The 16,540-nt window shown below is 39.2% G+C and overlaps 1 long non-coding RNA gene across 1 annotated transcript in view; it reads right to left on the bottom strand.

Annotated features, from left to right (window-relative positions):
* Positions 1 to 1,419: 1,419 nt before the first annotated feature.
* Positions 1,420 to 16,540, bottom strand: part of LOC141512627 (uncharacterized) — a 123,551-nt gene continuing 108,430 nt past the window's right edge. Inside the window, exon 3 of the long non-coding RNA XR_012475552.1 lies at positions 1,420 to 1,598. This is a non-coding gene — a long non-coding RNA (uncharacterized LOC141512627). The remainder of the gene's footprint in view (positions 1,599 to 16,540) is intronic.

Genomic DNA, 16,540 nt, shown 5'->3' with positions numbered 1-16,540 from the left:
TGAGATTGGATTTGAACTCCTGTCCTCCTGACTCCAAGACCAACGATGTATCCACCACACCCTTAGTTGCCCTACTATAGTCATGAGGTGGTCCAAAAGAACAAAAATAATTTAGAGGACTTTGCATATAATTGAATTATCTCTGCTACACTCAGCTAAGTCATCAGCTGAAGGAAAAACAAGGTTAGAGGGTCTCTAGGTAAACTTCCCATGATTAAGCCAGTGAACTTAGAATCTGTATTTTATAGCTCCAGGGTCTAATATATATATATATATATATATATATATATATATATATATATATATATATATATATATACATAGGATGTGTAATCATTATCCCCATGGAATCACAGCAAATTGGCACAGAACAGAGGACCGCTTACTGAGAACTCTTTGACTCCCCTCACTTCCGAGTTTTGTTTTATTTTGGTTTTTTCTATTATTTGTCTGCATGTTTTAGGAAGTAATAGGAATGGTCCCAAAGGAATTAGAAATTGGACAGATACAAAGGAAAGAAGAACACTGCTATAATGTCTGGACATTTGGGGTTCAAATTATAGGATCATAAAATCCAAGATTTTCTAGACATAGAAGTGCCCTCCAAAAACAACTATTTACATCTCATCATTATATAGATGATAAACAGGCTCAGAAATGAGTTATGAGTCCAAGATTTTATATTTTAGATACTTATGGTTAATATTCTTATAAGTAGCAGGAACAGAATTTGATGCTAACTTCTCTTACTCCAAATCTCATATTCTTTCCCCATATCCTGCTATTTCTAATTCATTTAAATCAATTCATTTCTACTAGTTATCAAACCATGATTAATTACCTGTGTACTATGTCCTGAAGGTGAGAGAGGGACATGGAATGTGGAGGAGCCAAGAAGAACAAAAACAGAAGGAAGTTGTATCATCATAAAGTCGACCATTTTACTGGAAAAGATCACACCATGCTCTAATTGCTAATCTACCCTTGATCGCATGGGTGGGAAGAGAGCAGAACTTGTCCTAAAAAGGCCAGAGTCCTGCTCTTCTCCCAATTACAGTTGGAATATTGAATTCAGATGAGAACAATATTGACAAGTTGGAGAGCCTCTAAAGGAATGCAATAAGGATGGTAGAGAATTTTGAATCTATGCCAAATGACAAGTCGACAAAACTTGGAGTACTTCTCCTGAAGAAGAAGAAATTCAAGGAGGCAGGAGAATAGTTTTCCAATCTTTGAAATACCATCATTTGGGAGAGAAAAAGCAGTGACAAAAGAAGAATGATCACTTTAGAGAAGTCAGACTTTTATTATATCATCTCATTTGATCCTTACATTAATCTTGGAAGATAGATCTATTATTATCCCCATTTTACAGATTATGAAACCAAAGCAGACTGAATTTAGTGACTTACCCAGGGTCACACAGCTAAGACGTGGTTGAAGCTGCATTTGAATTCACTTCTTCCTGACTTTAGGACCAATGCTCTTTCCACTATTCCATCTAGCTGCCTGCTCAGAAGGATAAGGCTTGTTGTGTTTGCCTCCAGAGACCGAGCCAAAAGCAGTGAGTGGCAATTGCTAAAAGATAAATTTAGGTTCTGTGGAAGGAAGAAAATATATTAACAATTAGCATTTTCTAAAAGTGGAATTGAAGTGGAGGGTGGCACTCCCTGGAGGTCACCAAGCAGAGACTGATTTCATGAATAATCTGTAGCCTCTAGTAGGAATCCTTTGTAAGGCATAACTAGGACTAGGTGGCTACTGAGTTCCTTTGGAAATTCAATGATTATGGATGGGATAGATAGACTGGCCAATAGGGTTTCTTCCTGGATTGTAATCCAAGCAACCACATGGAATCTTAGGGGAAGTGTGTTTCCAATTCAAAATGATTCAAGATTTTGTAATGTGTCTTGATGAAGGGTTCAGTAATCGACCGTGGAATTAGAAGGGTTTGAATAAAGCTGTAATAGCCAACATTTCTGTTATGCCTACTACACTCCAAGAATTTTATATGATGACTTTAGTTTTACTGAACTGGAATTCAATGGCTTGTAAAATGGATGCTTTTTCTCCTAATCCCTTTGTTAGTTTTTTCCCTCATAGCTGTGAGGAGTCAGAAATACTCTGTACTTCCTCCAAGAACCAGGTAAGCAGAGGGTCTCCAGCCTTTCTCGCACCCAACTTTGGTCAGTGTAATTATATCAATGTTTCTATCTCATTGTGTTTGTTCTTTGCCAATCTTAGGCAAATAGCAAATGGGTATTCCAAGATGATAGTGTCAGACCAACCTTGAAAGCTTAATATATCCACTGATCCCATCAAAGGATTCATCAATGGTCAGTATAGGGATGGACAGCATCAGTAACTGAAATAGGCATGTTTCCACCATTACCATGGAATACAGTAGGTCCACTCTCCAGAGTTCCATGGATTCTGTGCATACTTCTGAAAGAATGTGCTCAATTTTCATTGTTATTTCTTAGTTTTTTTTTTTTCATTTTTGGGGGTGGCATATTGTACCAAGTTTTTACTCTAATACTATAGTAAATAGCTTTCATTAAAGCCATTTGTCTGTAGGACAAGTCAATGAACAATATATTAGTGGGGACCCAGGAGCAATAGGATTTAAATTGCAGTATTTCAAGGTTAACCTAGAGTCTAAGAGTAAGTGGCAGCTTCTCTTTTGGGATCCCTAAACCCGAAATGCTGAGTAGGAGACAGAGCTGTTGGTCTTCTGCCCATCTGGCTCTTGAAGGAAATATACATTATTCCTACCTCTTCACATGTGTGAAAGAAAAACAAGAAAAACAACAAAATGAGTTGAAGGAAGAATCATCCATATTAAAACCCACTGGGTTCCAGCTTAGCAAATCTTGAGTCATAACTTAAAATGCTTGGCCCCAAAACACTATAAAAATATCAGCTAACATCAATTATTTCCAATTCCAATTAGTGAGTCCTTTCTCATAATAGAATACAAAATCTGAGTCACTTGATGAATATGGTCCTGAGACAGTTCTGGTTTTGAATCTTGGCTAATTAATGTTGCCTTTGTCAGGTTGGACAATTCCTTCCTTATATCTCCATCTTATTTGTTTGTATCTTTGAAATGAGAGAACCGAATCAGGTGACTTTTCCTGGTTCCTTTTAACTCTACAATGTGGTCGCAGGAACAAATTAATTCCATATGTCTTTCTCAGACACCTTGTACGTGTAGTGGTTGGTTTCCAGCTCTGAAATAACAAATTTAATTGATAGAATGAGAGATTTAGATATGAAAGAGGCATTAATATCTATCCAATCTTTCTTTTAAAAATTAGGAAACTGAGTCTGAGAAAATGTATAGCTTCTCCAAGGTCCTATAGTTAATAAATATCTCAAGTTGGATTGTAATCCAGCTTTTCCTCCTGCAATGAGGATTCGTGATCCTTCTACAAAAATGTGGACTAAACCCAGTAGACATGGGAATCAGGATCTGACATCTTTAAGTTTTCTTTCTTCAAAAGAGTTCCTAATCTAAGAGGGGGATAAGATTGCAGGAAAAAATCAATACATGAGATTTTATAAAATTATATCAGAGAAGAAAAAACAGGGCTCCAGAGTGTGAAGTCAGAGTGAGATAGTAGCTGCAGACTGACAGTATCCAAATAGGTTTTCTCTAGAAAGGAACATTTGTTCATTCTGATTTCCATAGTCATCTTGAGAAACCTGTATGGAGAGGAAGCAATTGTTGCCCAAGATCTCATAAGCTTAACAAAAAGAGTTGTTTCAAAATATAGGAAGCAGATTTGTTTGTCTATTTTACAGATAATAATATGAGAATGATTAGAGCTTGAAGGGACTTTATTGATAATCTATTCTACTTAATGCATTTTCCAGGCAAAAAAAAAAAATAATGCATGTAGAGGTCATGATAGAGTCGGGTGCTAGAATCTCAAGGAATAGCAAAAAAATGTCCTGATAAATTGATTTAGAAACAGGATTGCCCAGAGGCATACTGCCTCCTATCTATGTCATCTTGGGGTTCCATGTTGGACTATGGTGGGGAAAGCTGCCCAACTGAGCCACTGAATCCCAGAAAAAAAGTATTATTTATGCAAACAACTTTTTCTATTTCTATCTTTTATATCTTCTAAATGACTTGAAAATATAAGAGTTTAAGGATGAGTCTAAAATGAGCAACCTCCTACCTCCAATCATGAGTACTAATCATGGATAGGATGAAATATGGGAGGTTTCCTTGGGAATTAGGACCTGTTCCCCTTCATGAAGAGCCTGCACTAAAGATCATCTAGACCAGGATTCTTGCCATTTTTTGTGAGTTGTTTATTCCTTCAGTACTCTGGAAAAATCAACTGACTTTTGAGAATCAGTGTTGATTTTTAATGCTTAAAATAAAATACACAAGATGAAAATTATTGAAATCAATAGTTATTCAACAGACATTTATTGAGCTTCTACTATGTACAAGGTAAAATGTTAAGAAAAAGTTCAAAAGTCCAGGTCAAGAGCCACTGACCAAGCCTCCCCTCTTTATTTGTCAGATGAAAAAGTGGAGGAAGGAAAGGGACTTGTCCAAGATCACACAGGTCACCATGTCAGGAAACATACATAGCAGTCATCTTAGCACAGCACCCCCTCTCTCACATTCAATTTAAGGAATTGTCTGGCATCACCTCCCCTGATGACATGGTCTTCTTCAAGAATGAAGGTCAAAAAATATCATCTAGTGCAACACTATGATATTCTTAGGAAGTCGTCAAGCACCTATTCAAAGACCTCTGAGATTGGGGAAACTATCATCTTTCTAGGCAGACCTAATTGTAATTAATTTTCAATTTGGGGGGGAGGCTAACCATGTAGTTAAGTGGATAAAGCTCCAGGCTAGAGTCAGGGAAGACTCATCTTTAGCTCAAATTTGACTTAGACATTTACTACCTATGTGACCCTGCCCAAGTCTCTACTTCCCTTAATTGAAGAACAGTATGGAAAACCATTCTAGTATCTCTGCCATGAAAACCTTAAATGACGTCACCAAGAGTTAGGCATGGCTGAGACAAACGAACAACAACAATTCTAATTTTGGTCTACCCTAAAATATTCAGATTAGTTTTCCTGTACAGGAAAACTAAATTTGCATTCTTGCAACTGTCACTCATTGCTGCTAGTTCTGTCTGACAGGTCCAAAGAAAACAAATTTCTGCCACATGGTAGCCCTTTAAATATGTGTACATAGACATTATGTCTTCCCAGGAGTCTTCTTTGTTGAGGCTAATCATTCTGCTTCACCCCAGGCAAATGACATGAGTTCTAATCTCTTCCTTCAGAAACTATAGTATCAATAACTGAATCCAAAGATGCTCTGACTACACAAGAGGCTAAATCAAGGATCCTGTCTTCTCTTTCCCTCCTTTCTTCCCTGCATTTGGATAACGTGTGGCAAAAATATGTCTCCCTTGAACCTATTTTTGTCTTATGCATACAGAAGCTTACTCATGTTTTATCACAATTAGAGGAAATTTCCTGAGAAAAAGGTGAGTCTAAACCTAGGGAATCCAAATTAGCCCAACTAACTTTTTAAGGCCACATAGCATCCAAATGTGCACCATTAAACTCCATTAGAGTTGATCATTGATAAGCCACTGAGGTCTTGATGAGTAATCAGGAATTCCAAAGAACTGCCAGGCAGAATCTCTGAGCATTAATTTATTTACAACATGAATAATTTAATATCCATCTCAGATTTAATTACAAGCCATGGTCAATTAACTAATTTAGTAACAATGTGTAAATAATGGATAATTTCAATGCACTTGAAACTGTAAATGTCCCTGTAATCCCAAAAGGAATTTTAAATAACATGGTCACTTGGATGAGTGGGGTTGGAGCCAAAGGAGGACCAGAGGGGCAGGGAGACAAGGACAAAAAGGAAGAACATTCTGGAACTAAATGAACAGAGGCATTGGCAGAGTCCCCAGGTCCCATGGATGGCAGCTGCCAGGAGGGGAAACATGATTCAATGTGGTCCAAGTTACTGAACCCTAGTCTTCTAGAAAAGTGATGAAATTTCCAGAAATGTATGTCTAAAGAAAGAGGGCATGGGAGGGTTAGTGCATACAATTAAATAGGCTGTCACGGCAAACTGGAATGCTCAACAGTATCACATCCCCACTCTTTACGAACCTTCCATTCCTTCAATGAACAACTGAAGAGTCTTCTCCAGGAGCCCTCAAATAACTATATATCAAATAATTAATAAACATTTATTTTTAAGTGTTAAGTGCTGATAATGACACAAATAGGTAAGAGACAGTCCTTACCCTCAAGGAGCTTACAGTCTAATGGGGAGACAACTTGCAAACAAATATATACAAAGCAACCTAAACAGAAGATGAATAGGATATAGTAAAGGAGAATGAGAGCATGTGTGCCTCTTTGATTTGCACCAATAGAGGAAACAAAAAATAGAATTGTTCTTTTTGTTGTCCTTCCTAATCGCAGAGGACCATGACATCAAATCAATGATAGCATGACTTGTACATTATGTCAATTATGAGGGGAGTGATGTACAAAGATATGCTTCTCTCTGTCTCTTGTGGAACAGTCATTGTTTCATGGCCTAATCTAGTAGGAAATAGGATTTGTAAGTATATCTGGAAACTGTGGGAATCCTTGGCCTTTAGGATTTGGGGCCCTCCAAAATCAGTGAGGCATTTTAGTCATGTCTGGCAGGCCACACCAGAATGGTATTTTTTGGTGACAAATTTGAGACAACATAATCTTTCGTCAGCAAGGTGAATGAATTGCTCTATTCAGCTCTGCAACCATACTCCCACATGGTCCATCAGGCAGCTTGCAGAAAACCAAAGTTTTGGGGTTCTGGGGAAAATATGGTTGAAGAAGTGAGTAGAACAATTTGCTATTCTCCATTGTTTGTGGTCTGAACTATGACAAAATCTGATCTATCATCTGATTAATGAAAACATTCTTGGCACTGTTTTTGCTCTTGTCCTTCTTGGGTGGGTCAAGCATTTTACCTCTAGAGGTACAATAGGAATGCCAGCAACAGTCCCAGTTCAAAAGAAGGTAGATGGCCTCCCTTGGAATCAGGAAGACATAGATTCAAATCTTGCCTCAGAGATTTTCTAGCTACATGGAACTATTAACTATTAGGTTACTATGTTTTTTAATTTAATATTTATTTATTCTCATTTATACAAATTTTTTATATATTAATAAAATATTCTTGTTTAAGAGTAAACAAAATACCACCCCCCCAAAAAAAATAGACTCGCTTGAGCGATAAAGTAAAGGGGAGAGAAAAAAATTAAAATTAAAATTAAAAAGAAATTAGTAATAATTGTAGGTATGGCCAGGTGGCGCAATGGATGGAGCACCAGCCCTGGAGCCAGGAGCACCCAAGCCCATATCCAGCCCCATACACCCAACATTCACCCAGCTGTGTGACATGCAAGTCACCCCAAACCCACTGCCCTGCAAAACCTCCCCCCGCAAAAAAAGAAAAGAAAAAAAGACCAAAATAAAATAAAATAATAATAATAGTAGGGGTGGCTAGGTGGCAGACAGAGCATTGGCCCTTGAGCCAGGAGCACCAGGGTCCAAATCCAGCCTCAGACACCCAACGATCACCCTGCTATGCAGCCGCAAGCAGGCCACGCAGCCCCATTTGCCCTGCACCCCCCAAAAAAATAATAATAATACTAAAAATGTGCTTCAGTCTGTGTTCCAGCACCACCAACTCTGTCGCAGGTGAATCACATTCTTTATGATAAGTCCATCACAGAAGTTACTTCCATAGTTTACTACCACTGGCATTGCTCATCGCAACTCCCTCCTTTTGTATTTCGCCACTACCATGTACTATATTTTCTCTCTTTTTTCACTGACTCAGCTGTAGGGTAGCTGAGTGGCACAGAAGACAGATGCCTGGCCCTGGGGCCAAGAGGCCCTGAGCCCCCATACCACGCCTTAGGCCCAGCATCCACCTGGCCCTATGGTCATGGACAGGTCATCGAATCCCAGCCACTTGCAATAAAAAACAAAAATGTGTTATATCTGACCACTCTGCCCCCATGGTCCATCCTCTCCTCCATCATTCGCATCCCCACCCCTTCCCCCTGCTCCCCACTACTTCTTACTCCAGATGTCTATACCCCATTGAGTATATATGCTGTTTCTTCTCCTAGCCACCTCTGATGAGAGCAAAGATTCCCTCATTCCCCCTTACCTTCCCCGCTTCCATATCATTGCAATAGCTCATTGTAATAAAGAAAAATCTTATTATATGAAATATCTTGGCCTATTCTCCCCTCTCCTTTTTCTTTCTCCCATTTCATTTCCCTTTTTTCTATTGACTCCATTTTTGCACTATATTTATCTTCAAATTCAGCTTTCTCCTGTGCTTCATCTACAAAAAGCTCCTTCTACCTGCTCTATTAAATAAGGTTCATGTGAGTATTATCAGTGTCATTTTTCTATGCAGGAATACATGCAGTTAGTCGCTCATATTCTCCCTTCTCCTCCAATCTCTATGCTTCACCTGAGTCCTGTATCTGAAGATCAAACCTTCTGTTCAGCTCTGGCCATTCCAACAGGAACATTTGAAATTCCCCCAGTTCATTGAAAGTCCATCTTTTTTTCCCTGGAAGAAGACATTCAGTTTTGCTGAGTAGTTGATTCTCGGTTGCATTCTAAGCTCTTTTGCCTTCTGGTATATTATATTCCAAGCCCTATGAGCTTCCAATGTAGTTGCTGCTAAGTCCTGTTTGATCCTGACTGCAGCTCCACCATATCTGAACTGTGTCCTTCTGGCTGCTTGTAATATTTTCTCTTTGACTTGGGAGTTTTGGAACTTGGCTATAATATTCCTGGGGGTTGGTTTTTTGGGGATCTCTTTCTCAGGGGGATCGGTGGATTCTCTCCATTTCTATTTTGCTGTCTGCTTCTAGGATATCAGGACAATTTTCCTGTAGTATTTCTTTGAAAATGATGTCAAGGCTCTTTTCCTGATCACGACTCTCAGGTATTCCAATAATTTTTAAAGTATCTTTCCCAAATCTGTTTTCCATATCAGTTCTTCTTTCAATGAGATGTTTTACATTTTCTTCTAATTTTTCATTCTTTTGGTTTTGGAGTACTGTGTCCTGATTTCTCATAAATTCATCAATCTCTCTGAGTTCTATTCTTTGTCTGAAGGATTTGTTTTCCTCAGAGAGCTTTCTTATCTCTTTTTCCATCTTGCCAATTCTGCTTCTTAAAGCATTCTTCTCCTCAATAACTTTGTGAACTGTTTTATCCATTTGACCTAAGCTGCTTTTTAGCATGCTATTTTCTTCAGCATTTTTTTGAATTTTTGACTAGGCTGCTGACTTCATTTTCATGTTTTTCCTGCATCTCTCTCATTTCTTTTCCCAGTTTTTCTTCTAAGGCCCTCATTTGATTTTCAAAGTCTTTTTTGAGCTCTGTCATAGCCTGAGCCCAATTTCTGTTTTTCTTGGAGTCTTTAGATGCAGGAGCTTGTGCTTCCTCATCTTCAGACTGAATGTTTTGATCCTTCTTGGGTTCACAGGCAAAATATTTCTCAATGGTCTTCCTCTTGTTTCTCTGCTTGCTCATTTTCCCATCCTTAGCCTGTTTTGGGGGTGCTTCCTCAGCTTTTTTGACACTCCCACAAGGGTCTCAGTGTGTGAAGCTCTGTCCTCCCTCCTGGTCTGTGAATGACCATAAGCGCCCCCATCTGCCATGGGCCTGAGGTGGGGGGGGGCTGCTGTTCTATGGGGGGCCTAGATGGCGATCAGGATCTGAATGTGGTCAGAGCCCCAGAGCCTGTTCCAGGGGCAGAGGACAGAGCTCAGCAGTCTCTCTCTTCACTCCCCTCCCTAGGTCCAATGGGCTCATGCCCTGGGGGCTGCTACTTACCGGCTCTTCCTGCTTCTGTTTCCTGGACCTGGGCTGCCAAAAGACCAAGCTGCTGGCTGTGTGCCCTGAGGGCTGGGCTCCACATGCTCCCTCTGGCAGAGGTCCCCCCCTGTTCCCCCAATTTGTGCCCAGTGCTCCCCAGGGCATAGCTCATGTAACTCCCCCACTGCTGTGAGCCATGGCTCCAAGTGCCCTGGGACTACCTCCAGGAGGCTCAAGTTCTTTAGCTATTGTGGGCCACCCCTCTGGGGTGGCCTTTCTGCTATTTTCCAGGTTACCTTGAGTAGGAGAACTGCCTCATTGGGTCCCTCTGTGGGTTCTATCTCTGGAAAATTTAGTTAGAGTCCTTCGTTTAGAAGTTTTATGAGAGAGCGCCTAAGGGACAATCCTCTCTTGTCGCCATCTTGGCTCTGCTATTAGGTTACTATTAATCTTTAACAGCCTCATTTTTCTCATCTGGAAAAAAGTAAATAGGACACCATGGAGAGCTCATTAGGCCTATAGTCAGGAGGATCTAAGTTCAAATGTGTCAAATGTGGCCTCAGATGCCTATCAGTTGTGTAACCCTGAGGAAGTCACTTAATCCTTTATTCCTCTGCAGCCTCATCTGCAAAATGTATTGGGGAAGGAAGGACATGTAAGCCACTACAGTTTCTCTGTTAGGAAAACCCCAATAGAGGTTACAAAGAGTGAGACAACTAAAATGACTAAACAACCACAAAAAGTGCAAATAATAATATCTACTTCATAGTATGCTCCTAAGAATCAAGGAAGATAATACTATGAAAAGGGAAAAGTATTTATTAAACACCTACTACACACCAAGCACTCTGAACTAAACACAAATATTCTCTCAATTGATTCTCACAAATCCATTAATCCATTGTTATGATCATCATTTTGCTGTTTAACCAACAGGGGTTAACAAACAGTCTTGTCCCTGCTCAGACAGTTATCATGTGTCTGAGGCTAGATCTGCACTAAGACCTTCCTGACTCCAGGTTCAATAATAGAGGTAGGTAGCCCTCCCATGGAGCACCATGGAGAGAGCATTAGGCCTAAAGTCAGGAAGATCTGAGTTCAAATTTGACCTCAGATGCCTTCTTCAGAATTAAAGGGATTGATTTGCAATTGATTTCAGAATTAAATTGCAAACATTAAAGCACTCTATAAAATAAATGATAATAATCATTATTCTATATCAATATGTGTTTCTCTGTGGGGCTGTTTGACTCTTCATGAGGACACTGGGTTTTTCTTAGGAAAGACAGAGAAGTGGTTTATCATATGCTGAGAAAACTGAAGGAAGCAGGGTTAAGTGACTGTCTTAAGATGATGCAGTGAATAATGGATTTGGACTCATGAAGCAGAGATTTGTTATCTACTGCACCAGCCAGCTGATATAGATAGATGATAGTTAGCTAGAGAAATAGAGATGAAGAGAGAGCTAAGGAGATATAGACATCAAGATAGATATGGCTATGGACCTGAAGATGCATATGCTCTACATGCAACATGGATGAATATATTATGCAGGCATTATACACACATGTTCACATGCATAGATATGCATGAATGTGTGGGTACATGGATATATATGTGTGTGTTGTGTGCACACACCCATCAGCTGCATGTGAATACATGCATGTGCTGTTATGTGTGTGCGTGCATGTGTCTGCTACATGTGCAAAACTCATGGTTATTAGAGAACCATCTTAGGGAAGTGAGAGGTTGATATAATAGTTAGCCTTCATATAACTGCTCCAAAGTAAAGAAAATACTTTACATAGAGTGTCTCTCTCGATCTCCACACTTGTGGAGTAAATTGTCAAGTAAATGTTCTTGTCATCATTGCCATTTTAAAGGTGACAGAACAGAGATTGGGACAGATGGCATCAATTGCCCAATGTCACAGCTAAGGGGAAAAACAGGTTTTTGAATTCAGCTCTTCCCAACTCCAAATCCAGTCCTGAAGTTTTCTAGCTACTTCTAGGAACTAACTTTCTCAAGGACACATAGTGGGCAGATGTGTGAGAGAGAGCTGCATCTTTATACCTGAGACTAATTCCAGATCCATATTACCATGCTGCCTAGCACAAAGTAGGTCCTCATTTTTTTTCTTTCCTTCACTGCATCTCTTCTTGGTTTCATGTCCCTCCCAGGACATTTCTAATATCACACCATGCCGCCAATTCAAACCTGGACTGAGACCACCTCCCTCATCTTCCCCTCCCTTGAATTGGAGGACTGGAGGTCAGACTTACCAAGGATCCACTAAAGTCTTTATAGAAAGCAGGGACCTTGGACTTTCAGCTCACTCCACTTTACCTCTGCTTCTCTGTCTAGTTTCATCTCCAAAGAACAAGATGTCTCCCAGGAGGTTATCACGTGCCCCCCCAAACCCTAGTCCTACCCTTTCCAGACTTTTTTTGTTTATGGTTTTCCCAGTTAAATTATAAACTCCATGAGAACATAAACTGAGTTTCTTTTTTTTCCTTTGTATTCCCCCCCCAAAAAAAATCTGACAATGTTTATATTAATTAAATTGAATTGTTGGAATGGGTAGGACTGGATAGATTTAACATCATCCCTTGCTCTAAATAGAAAACTCATCCATCAGATTCACAGGTACTGGAGCACACAGACACACACACACACACACACACACACACACACACACACACACACAAACACACCTTTAATCACCCCAGATAGATGGTATTGTTGGCACTATTATCTAGCAAGCTGCTCAATGCCTCTAAAAATCATGTTAAAAAAGGGGGAAAAGCAAGCTTTACACAATGATCAGCAGATGGGTAAATTGACAATGGGTAATTACTGTAACAGATAATTATTCTTTTAATGGAAAACTAAAACTGTCAATTTGGCAGTTTTGTTAATCCCCCAAAGGAGCTGAGGTCTTTCTTTGGGAAAAGGCCTCTGCTAAATTGTAGATCAGAGCCTTCCTTCTCCCCAGCCCAGCTGCCAACCAATATTCTCTTTTCTATCTCTTTCTCTTTCTCTCCCTCTCTCCCTTTCTCTCTCTCTCTCTCTCTCTCTCTCTCTCTCTCTCTCTCTCTCTCTCTCTCTCTCCCTCCCTCCCTCCCTCCCCCCTCTCTCCCTCTCTCCCTCTCCCCTCTCCCCTGTCCTCCCCCCTCCTATGAAGTGTGTGTACCTTTCCCTTCAATAACCTATGAACTCCATGAAAGGAGGGTTCTACTGTAAGATGAAGGGGGCAGAGATGAGGAGATGAAAGGTAGGGTAAAAGACTCATTCTTTTTTTCATCCTAGTCCCCAGAGCCAGTAGCAGATCTTGTTAGGTTCATAATAAATGTTTTTGATTCTAATCCTGCTGGTATCCTCAGTTCTAAGCCCTGGTTCTCACCTCTGGCAGGAAGGAGATAAAAACCAGTGGACAAACTACAAACCCTGGTCTGGTTTTGCAAAGAAAACCAGTGCTGCATTGTTGGCTAGACTGTAATAAAATCAGTATGATATGGTATTCCTGCTCCCCACCCCAGATAGCTCGCTCTTAAGCTATCTTTCTAAAGAGTAATCAACATTATTCAATTAAATTCAACAAACTCTTATAGTGCATCAAACACTGCACATAGGAAGACAAAAATGTAAAGGATCCCTTTGGTTAAGTTGCCATCTTGAATGCTTGCACCCAAGAAATCATAGGGGTGTAATGGAAAGAACTTGGACCAAAAAGAGAAGTCAAACCTACCATTCAATGTTTATTACATAATGAGTTCCTTTTCCAGCCTCTACCACATTGGATATTCTCTGAATGGTTCATACTATCTCCTACCTCAATGTTTTTGCATAGGCTGTTCCCCTGACTCCAATGTACTTCCCTTTTGTCTTAGACTCTTTAGCTTCCTTCAAGTTTTTCCCATGCAGAATATGAGGGTGAAATTCTCTCCTCTTTCAGGCTCTGCCTGAAAACGTGGTACCAACATTTTAGGAGATAATCAACACGCCTCTGAGTGTCCTTACAGATCAATCATGGCAACTATATGTATCCTAAAAGTAAGATAGGAAGAAAGGAAGGGAAGGGGGGGAGAAGGGAAGGGGAAACTTAGCTATTCTAATCTAGTATTTAAAATGTGGAAATAGGACTATTAAACATTGATTATAGCAGCTTATCGTATGAGAAATTCAAAATATTTTTCCATCAAAACTCTTTACCATTTGGCCAATTGAGTCAATCTCTCACAAATCTTGACTGCTCCTTTTCTTTCCCTCCTCTCTTCACTCATGTTCTAAGAGTTCTCAGTATGCTGAGCCCTCCAATCTTCTGATTTTATTGGTTTTAGATGATGCAAAAGTTCTAAGGTGTCAGTGGATGATTACAGAAGTATCCATGAAAAGTGATGGGGGAAGGGGAGCTAGGTGGTATTGGGGCAGCTAGGTGGTATAGTGGATAAAGCACCGGCCCTGGAGTCAGGAGTACCTGGGTTCAAATCCGGTCTCAGACACTTAATAATTACCTAGCTGTATGGCCTTGGGCAAGCCACTTAACCCCGTATGCCTTGCAAAAAAAAAAGTGATGGGGGAAAATTGCATCTTTAATTTGATATTTTTGGGAAAAGAATAATTTATGTCATAGTAATCAAGAGATTGATAAGATATGAATACCTTTAGAGAGGAGGCCAAGGCATTAACACAAAGATAAGGCAAAGAGAACTTGGCTATTGCCTTCCCTAAACATTTTGCCCTAACATCACTGGAGAAAAATTGAGGTCAAACATTTCATTATCATTGAATTTGTTTATTCATTGCTAATTTCTGGTCATATAGTGCAGTTCATTTTGAAAGTAATTAATTAGAATTTTTCATAATACAATGCATTCCAAAAACTGCTTTCATAAAAAAAAAAATTAGAATTCTCCCATAACAAATTGAGAAGAATTTCTATTTTACCCAAATGGAAAAGAAAGGCAGTGTTTTGGGGAGAAGGATGAACTGCTTAAAAATTTATGTATATAAAGTTTCAAGCATTACAGTGCCCAAGGAAAATGATTCTTAATTTGGCGGGGAGAGATAGAATAACAGGTAGATAAAGAATCTCTACAACTAGAACATGGCAACAAATATGTCAAATCAATTGGACTGATTGAACACTATTTAACTGAAGAGCTCTTAAATCTCAGCAACATCAAACATCCTATGTACTAGCCCTCACCACCCAGTCTGTAACAGTTCTTTGTCTTGGGTCACTTCCATCTTTGGCATCCTAAAGTCTTTCATCCTCAGCTCTGATAGTTTATGATTATAGCTTAAAGTTTAGATGATATTCTGAAATTCTATGGTATTCTCTAACATTCTATGTTCTTACATTCATTTTAGTTTTGCCACTTCATGTTATAAGGTTCTTTCCATTTCTTATATTCTATACGTCTAAGGTATAGGAAGTTTTTCTCAAACTCCACTAAACTCTTTCCTTTGGGAAAGAAATTATTACTCAATTGCTCCCAATTTATTGACTTTAAGATTGACTCTTCCACCCATTGGGACTGGCAGATTCAGAGTGGTGAAGGGAACATTAATTTATTGAGCCTACTATCTGAAAGACATTGTGCCAGTTATCTAGAAATAACTCAATTAATGCTAACAACCCTATCAAGTAAATGATTTTATTAGTCTCATTTTACAATTGAAATTAAGGTGAAAGGATGCAACCAGAATGACATATCTAAAAAGAGTCTGAGATTGTATTTAAACTCAAGGCTTCTTAAGTGCAGGCTACCTAGAAAAGGTAGTGAGGAGCTAGGGTAGAGCCACCCCAACCCTCATCTCTGACTTTCAGGAAGAAGCTGGAAAAGCCAATTGTCTCCATTAAGCAAAACCATTTGGGTTCTTTCCAATAAGATGCATTTTAAGTGCATTTGATGGTTAGAGATTTGATTGATTGGTTGTTGTCCTTCATTCTCAAAAAGGACCAAAATAACACCCTTTAGTTGGAGTCAAGCTAGAGAAAGCCCAACTGCTTCTATTGACCTGTTCTGTCATAGTGAAATAGCTAGGCTCTGATTAGAAAAGGTCTGAGTTCAAGCCCACATTTTTACATGGACTCACTAGATGACTTGAGGGTCAACTGCCAAGAAGTTTCAGAAACAAATTGTCGAGTAATTTTCCCCAAGAAGATGGAGAAAACTATGGAATTCCTACAGAAATGGAATGAGAAGACTGGTCATTGTTTTAATATTCCAGACAATGAGCCAGGTTCTAGGAATATGGTTATTAGGAAAAAAATGTCTCCCTCAAGGAGCATACATTCTATCCAAGGACATGTATATATATATATATATATATATATATATATATATATATATATATATATATATATACAGAGAGAGAGACAGAGAGACAGAGAGATAGAGACAGAGACAGAGACAGAGATATATATGGAAAATAAATATTTGCCAGGGGAGGAGTAGTGGGGGGAGATTAGCTCTTTGAGTCAATTCTATTTTCTTTTTCTGTAACTATCAAGGGCATCTTCCCCTCAAAACATTATTTTTTCAAGTCCTAGATAAAATATGCCACCTAGAAACTGAGCACAACACCTCAGATGTTGGAAAATGTACAGAGA

This window comes from Macrotis lagotis, chromosome 1, assembly GCF_037893015.1.
Source record: "Macrotis lagotis isolate mMagLag1 chromosome 1, bilby.v1.9.chrom.fasta, whole genome shotgun sequence".
NCBI lineage: Eukaryota > Metazoa > Chordata > Mammalia > Peramelemorphia > Peramelidae > Macrotis > Macrotis lagotis.
This window is presented reverse-complemented; position numbering and strand designations above follow the sequence as displayed.